We start from the raw sequence: 8,532 nt of genomic DNA on the forward strand, positions 1-8,532 counted from the left end.
ACTAATAAAAGGATAATATGCTAATTAGAACAGACGTCTTCCGACGACCTTCCAGATGTCCTTCCTGACAAAGCCGGGGCCGGGCGAAGCTGCCCGTGGTCCCAGGCTCCTGCGGCTGCAGCCAGCCCAGGAGAAGCCGCCCGTGGTCCCAGGCGCTTGTGGCCGGCCCAGGCAAAGCCGGCCCAGGTCCCAGGTGCCTGCAGCTGGCCAGAGGGAGGGAAGCCTGGGTCCTGGGTGTGAGGGCCAAGGCAGAGGCAGTTAGGGTGATGAGGCCAGCAGGGGAGGAGTTAGGGGCGATCAGGCAGTCAGGCAGAGGTGGTTAGGGGTGTTCAGGCAGGCAGAGGTGATTAGGGGTGATCAGGCAGGCAGGCAGAGAGGTTAGGGGTGATCAGGCTGGCAGGCAGGAGAGTGGTTAGGAGCCAGTGGTCCTGGATTGCAAGAGGGATGTCCAACTGCTGGTTTAGGCCCAATCCTGCAGTCGGACATCCCCCAAGGGGTTCTGGATTGGAGAGGGTGCAGGCTGGGCTGAGGGACACCCCCCATGCACAAATTTCATGCACAGGGCCTCTAGTCCTATATAATAAAAGCATACTATGCTAATTAGACTGGACGTCCTTCTGGACAAAGCTGAGGCAGAGGCTACTGCCATGGCAGGTGGGGGCCGAGGCAGAGGTGGCCACTGTGGTGGTGGGGGCCAAGGCAGCCGCTGCAGCGGCAGGGGCTGAGCCCCTTGCAAGAATTTCGTGCATTGGGCCTCTAGTATATATATAAAAGCCTAAGTGATGGTTAGGACTGGATTGACCAGAGAACTGGACAACCAGCTGGTAGCTATGATATGCACTGACCACCAAGGGGAAGACACTCAATGCAGGAGCTGCCCCTGATGGTCAGTGTGCTCCCACAGCCAACCTCCCGCCATCCCTCCCCTCTCCCTCTCCTCTCCCACCTGGCTGGCCCTGATTGGCTCTGGGACTGGGCGAGACAGCCCCGATTGTCAAGGAGGGACCCCACCCATGCATGAAGTCGTGCATTGGGCCTCTAGTATCTGTATATTCTGAGGTAGTAGAAAACAAATTACAGACTATCATATCCTTTAAAGAGCTTTAAATATGTCTATGTGCCCTTACCTACAAATTCCTCTTCTGACAATATATACTAAAGAAATAATACTTAATATGGACAGAGCTTTTGTTCAAAAGATGTGCATTGCTGCATTTGGCTTGTGGCCTGTGATCGATGCAATAGTTTAATTGACTCTGGCAGAGAACTAGGTTCATGAAATACTGCCCATGATAGCACTCCTCAGGGTGCCTGAGATATGGAAAAAGTGCACCTTCCAGAGAGTTCTCTTGAGGCTTAATAGAAACAAAACACCATGCAGCACATATAACATTTTATGTGGTTAGACTGCCCAAGACCCTGAAAATTAAATGTCCCTAAAAATAAAATGAGAGAATGTACATGAAAACACTTAGCACAGTAGTACATAGTAGTACATAATGCTACTTGCTATTGTGCTACTTGTTAAATATTAGTATCAGTGTATGGAGTACAGGGGGGAAAAAATACTGAATTAGTAATCAGGGGACCTGAATATACCCTAAGACTATGCTACCCAATAACTCAACTAATTTATTCTGAAATTCAGATTGTGAAACTGCTTTAGTCCTGAGTCTCCTTATTCGTAAAATGAAATGCAGGAGATGAGTTGATCTCTAAGTTTCCTTCCTGTTCCAAAAATCTATAACTCCACGATGAGTTTGATTTCAAGCCTCAGCAACTGAGAGAAAGATGATATTATTGATAGAAATAAAAATGTCAAGACAACCAACTGGAAATGTCTAGATGCTGTAGGTAAGAGCAGTTAAAGTGCACAGATTTTCAATATTTGTTACATTATAACTGTCCTAATGTAGCCACTTGATCATATTATCAAATAATTTTAGTAGCCAACCATTCAAGTAAAAAATCTATGACTATAAAAGGCTAAGTGACTGACTCTCCACCTGTTCAGCCATCCAACCAACCGACCTGCCGCTATATATGCCGCGCACTGACAATTTAAAAATAGATGTTGACTCTCACATGTGCAATGCATGTAAAGCTCTCGCTGGTGCCAATTGCACACGTTTGTTTTGATCTGTCATTGTCCATCGTGAACTTGGTCAAGACGTCTATTATAGAGAAAGGGCAAATAGTGATATTAAAATATTTCTTCTAATTAATTTCCTTTCAATGTGCAGGAATCGTGCACTGGGCCACTAGTATATAAATATTGAATAACTATCCACAGTTCATTCTCTCTCAAGCTTTCCTTCCAGGATTATTGGTTTATGGCTGAAACAGCACATTAATACCCCCTGTTTAGTTGTCCATTCCATTTAGTAAAAAATAAAATAAAATAGACTGCCAATGCAGAAATCTAAAACAACTCACAGTAGAAACCTGGGCAACTAATAATAAGATGTTCATTAAGAAAAATTAACAACCATGAAAGCATTTTAAACATACTCTGAGTAGATTTCTTAATCTTAATATTACTAACAAAAGAAGCCTCTTATAGTGGATTGAATTGTGTTCCTTTAAAATTTGTCTACCTGTGAATGTGATTTTTTTGGAAATAGGATCTTCATAGATGCAGTTGAGGATCTCAAGATGAGATTATCTTGGATCTACAGTAGGCCCTTAGTCCTATGACTGGTTTCCTTAGAAGAGAAAGAAGAGGGAGCTTTCGGACACAGGGAAGAAGGCCGTATGCAGACGGAGCAGAGATTGGAGTTACAAAGCAAGAAATATCAGGAGCCACCAAAAGCTAGGAGAGGCAAAAAAGGAGTGTAGCTCTGCAGACACCTTGATCTCACACTTCTCGCCTCCAGAATTGTGCGAATTTCTACAGTTTTAAGCCACCAAGTTTTGGTAATGTGTTCCAACAGTTCTAGAAAACTAATATCCCTTCTATCAAAAAAGGAAACTCTTTTAAACTCTTTTTGGAATTTGTCTTCACAAATAGTTACTATTCTAAACTACAGATGGTCCCTAACTAGATGATGGTTTGACTTATGATTTTTCAACTTTATGATGGTGAGAGGAAAGTGAAACACATTCAGTAGAATCTGGGTAGGCTAAGCTATGATGTTCGGTAGGTTAGGTGTATTAAGTTCATTTTCAATTTACAATCAGCTTATAACTCCATTGCAAGTCAAGGAGCATCTGTATTCCTTCCCCACTACTGCTGTCTTCCCTTTGTTTCTATATGTGGTGCTTATTACTTTTACGTTTTAAAAAAGTATATGGTCGCCCTAGCCGGTTTGGCTCAGTGGATAGAGCATCAGCCTGAGGACTGAAGGGTCCCGGGTTCGATTTCAGTCAAGGGCACATGCCCAGGTTGTGGGCTCAGTCCCCAGTAGGGGTCGTGCAGGAGGCAGCCAGTCAATGACTCTATCTCATCATTGATGTTTCTATCTCTCTCTCCCTCTTCCTTCCTCTCTGAAATCAATAAAAAAATACAAAATTAAATTAAATTACATTAAAAATTATATGGTACCATATTGAAGTATACAGAGGTAGGAAGAATAACACATTTACCCAACATCCAGCTTAAGTTATGAAACAATGTCAAGACATTTATATCTCTCCCCTATTGTTGCCTTCATGGCCCCTTGAGGAAATTATGTTCCTAAATTTGGAGTTATTTATTCCCAGGCACTTCCTGATTTCATTACTAGGTGTGTATTTAGCCCTAAGCAATCTATACTAATAAAAGGGTAATATGCTAATTAGACCAGGTTAACCGGCCATCTTCTGGACGTCCAACTTCCTTCTGGTCAAAGCCATGGTGGTGGGGGCTGAGGCAGAGGCAGTTAGGGGTGATCAGGCTGGCAGGGGAGAGCAGTTAGGGGCAAGATCAGGCTGGCAGGGGGTTAGGGGCAATCAGGCCAGCAGAGGAGGGCAGTTGGGGGCGACCAGGCCAGCAGGGGAGAGCAGTTGGGAGCATTAGGTAGGCAGGAAGGTGAGTGGTTAGGAGCCAGTGGTCCTGGATTGCAAGAGGGATGTCTGACTGCCCGTTTAGGCAGGGATTGGGCCTAAACCGGCAGTCAGACATCCCCCAATGGGTCCTGGGTTGGAGAGGGTGCAGGCCAGGCTGAGGGACACCCCCACCCCACCCCCATGCATGAATTTGTGCACCTGGCCTTTAGTAGATTATATTGTGATACATTTTAAAACTTTGCAAAAATGGTACTGTGCCATATGGTATTTCCTGCAACCTTTATTTCATTTCCATTTGTGAGATTTATCTATGTTGAAATATGTTCCTCTGACTCATTTGTTTTCACTTATGTATAGAATCCACTGTATGAAAATAGTACACCCTATCTTCTTGCTGTTGAACATTTAGGTTTTATCACATTTTGTTTCTATTCAAACCACGTCTCTTATTCTTAGGATATAGGCACAATAATCCTCTAGGATATATACTTAGTAGTGGATCCTAGGATGTACTATCTTTAACGTTCCTAGATACTGTTAAATTACTCTCCAAAGTGTTTATAATAACTTAGGTATACACCAGCAAATGTATATGATTATCAGTTGTTCCACATCCACACCAACATTTGATTCTGATAGACTTTAAATTTTTTTTTAATATTTTATTGATTTTTTACAGAGAGGAAGAGAGAGTTAGAAACATCGATGAGAGAGAAACATTGATCAGCTGCCTCCTGCACACCCCCTACTGGGGATGTGCCCGCAACCAAGGTACATGCCCTTCACTGGAATTGAACCTGGGACCCCTCAGTTCGCAGGCCAACGCTCCATCCACTGAGCCAAACCAGTCAGGGCAGACTTTCAATTTTTTAAGTTTTGTCAATCTGAAGGGCATGGAAGGAACCTCCTTTTTAAATTAAATTGCTTTTCCCTATTTACCAGGACCATTTAAAATATCTGTCTATTCGTTATTTGTGTTTCCTCTTTTGTAAACTGTTTTTCTCTTTTGTTATGTTTTCTGTTGAATTGTTTATCTTTTTCTCATTGATTTGTAAGAGTTTTTGCATATTATGGACATCGATCCTTTGTGGGCTATGTTCTTCCACTCTGGTTTATCTTTTGACTTTTCAAAAAATTTTGATTTTATTTATTTTTAGAGATATAGGAAGGGAGAGGGAGAGAGAGATAGAAACAGTGATGAGAGAGAAACGTCAGTTGGCTGCCTCCTGCACACCCCCCACTAGGGATAAGCCAGAAACCTGGGCATGTGCCCTGACTGGGAATCAAACCCAAGGACTTCTTGGTGCATGAGACGATGTTCAACCACTGAGCCATACCTGCCAGCCTATCTTTTCCCTTTTTTATAGTGTGTTTTAGTAAAGATACATTTTTCTTTTTATATTTTATGCTTTTACACCTCATTGATAAATTTCTACCACAAATTCATAAAGATATTCTCTGATTTTTATTCTTTATGTTTTGAAATTTTGTTTTTCTCATTTATATCTTTGATACACTAGGACTTTGTTTTTCTTTATCGTAAGAAATAGAGAAATCTACATTTCCCCCTATAAATATAAACTATGATGTCCTAGCACCATTCATTGAGAACTTCATCCTTTCCCCCTGATATCTATATCAAGTGTGTGTGTGTGTGTGTGTGTGTGTGTGTGTGTGTTAGCTGTGTATTGTTGCACAGCAAATTATCCCAAAGCTTAGTAGCTAAAAACAATAAGTATTTAATTTTTTGTTTGTTTTTTTAATGTGTTTTTTTAATAAATATATTTTATTGATTTTTTTACAGAGAGGAAGGGAGAGAGATAGAGAGTTAGAAACATCGATGAGAGAGAAACATCGATCAGCTACCTCCTGCACACTCTCCACTGGGTATGTGCCCGCAACCAAGGTACATGCCCTTGACCAGAATTGAACCTGGGACCCTTGAGTCCGCAGGCCAGTGCTCCAGCCACTGAGCCAAACCGGTCAGGGCTAAAAACAGTAAGTATTTATTATCTCATGGTTTCTGTGGGTTAGGAAGCTGGGAATGGTCTGGCTGGGTAGTTCTGGCTCAGGATTTATCATGAATTGAAAATTAAGGTGTCAACTGGGGAAGCAGTCATCTCAAAACTCTACTGGGAGAGGACCCACTTCCAAGCTTACTCATGTGGCCACAGGCAGGCCCCAGGTTCTAGCTGCTGAGAGTAGACATCAGTTCCTTGCTCTGTAAGTCTTACCATACTGTTGATTACAACCTGACAGCTTGCTTACCTTCTGAGTGAGAGACTGGAGATAAAGCAAGTGAGAGAGCTCCCGATATAAGAATCACAGTCATATAATCTAACCTCAGAAGTGACACCCCATCGCTTCTGCAATAGCACAAGAGTGTGAATGCCAGGAGGTGGGGATCATAGGGGCCATCTTACAGCTGCCTAACACTGTTCCCATTTATTGACCTACTAGAGGCCTGATGCACGAAATTTGTGCAAGAGTAGGCCTTCCTTCCCCGAGCTGCCGGCACTGGCTTCCCTCTGGCACCCGGGACCCAGGCTTCCCTCACAGTCCTGACTTCATCCTGAAGGTCATCTGGAAGGACATCTGGTCTAATTACCATATTATGCTTTTATTATTATAGATACCAGTGGCATTATCACACTGTGTTACTGTAGCTTTATATTAAGTTGTTATCTGGAAGGTTAGGTCCCTACTTATTTATTCTCCAAATGTGTCTTGCCTTTTGGGAGGCTCTAAAAATAGAATCTAGAATTAATTTATTCAGTTCATCAAAAGCCCATAAGATTTTTATTGGAATTGCTTTATATTAATAAATTAATTTGTAAGCAAATCAATATTTTAAGACACTGAGTCTTTCTATCCATTCACCTGGTTTATCTCGCACATATTCTAAGAAGTTCACTCGAGGGATTTGAGGAGGAAAAAAACACACATACGCAGACAGTTTGGGTGTCTTTTCAATAAAATATCTCAGATAAATTTCTTTTGTCTGGGCTTGCTATACAAAAATTAAGTGTTAACACACAATATATATGCAGAGTTTGTGTATTGCCTCAATTTCTGTGTTTAGTAGCTTTAAGGTCTATCTCCATGTTAAAGTTCTGTAGTTCTAGTACATTGAGTTTTGATGATCTATCCCTCAATAAGTTAGTACTAGATATGCACAAAATTTGTTGAAATTCTTATCATGCCCACTTTTTTGCAGTGGACATCTATAGTTCAGTTTGAATCAACTCTCTCTTCTTTTGGAAACTGGTTTGCCGCCCCCCCCTACCCCCACCCCTGCAACCAGGTGAGTTCTAATCCAAACTCCAAACTGCCAATGGCAGTGCCTTGACCACAGGAGTAAGCACAGGTCTTAGCCTCGGCCAATCATAGCTTCTCCCTGGATTTTATCCAATTGGAATTCAGGGAAGAGATTAACTCCTCTCTGGTGAGAGATTGAGAGGCTAAAAACTTCAAGTTACTAGACAACTGGAGCAAGTGTGCCTGACAAAATGAAGCTGACATGAAGAAAGAAGTGAGATGAGAGACGGAGACATCTTGGTGGTGTCCAAGGGCATAGTCCCAGATTCCTGATGCCTGATGCCGAGGCATCCCTGCCCTGCTTCAGTTTGATTAGGTGAGCCAATAGGTTCCCGTTTTGCCTAACCTCTTGCAAGCAACATTTCTGACATCCATCTATCTTCTTGCTAATTTAAAGAGACCCTCCTATTCACTTAAAAACTCTCAGCTCTGGCTGGTGTGGCTCAGCTGATTGAGTGTCATCTCATGCACCAAAAAGTCACTGGTTCGATTCCCAGTCAGGGCACATGCCCAGGTTGTGGGTTCGGTCTCCAGTCAGGCTGTGTGTGGGAGGCAACCAATCGATGTTTCTCACATTGATGTTTCTCTTCTCTCTTCCTCTCTCTCTAAAAAGTCAATAAAACATTATTTAAAAAAAAAACTCTCTTTCACTCATTCATTTATTAACAAAGTTCTTTTCTAAGTTATGTATTCACCAGTAATGATAGTTAGTCTTTTAACAACAGGAAATATTTATTGAGCATATATTTTGTTCTAGTCATCATAGAACAGTGTGGATCCTGAGAAAGAAGATACCTGCTAAGAAGGGCTCTCAGTGGCTTAAATGGGCTCAAATTGAAAAAACAGAGCCTAGCAGCCATTTCTACACAAGGAACATCTCATGCAAACTGCATTTCAGGGAGAATCATGCACTAAGCTATCTGCCTCCAGCACTGAACTGCCCACCTGCATTGTGTTTCTGTCATTTAAGCAAGCCCTTACAAAGGAATTTCTCAAGCAGTGGGATTGAGGCTTTCCCCATCAAATTGGGACTGTACATCTATATTCCCATAAGCATCTTCACTGACCAATCAGAACAGTGTTTTTTTGGACCAATCAAACTTTGAGAATTTGGAGTCCTAATTTGCATAAAAACGGAACAATCAGGGAAAAGGGGCAGAGACTTTTACCTATATAAGTCAGCCTCCCTTTGGCTCAGACAGTGCACTTTCCCTTTCCACAGAAGAC

The sequence above is a fragment of the Cnephaeus nilssonii genome (genome assembly GCF_951640355.1).
Source record: "Cnephaeus nilssonii genome assembly, chromosome: 9".
In the NCBI taxonomy this organism is placed as follows: Eukaryota; Metazoa; Chordata; class Mammalia; order Chiroptera; family Vespertilionidae; genus Cnephaeus; species Cnephaeus nilssonii.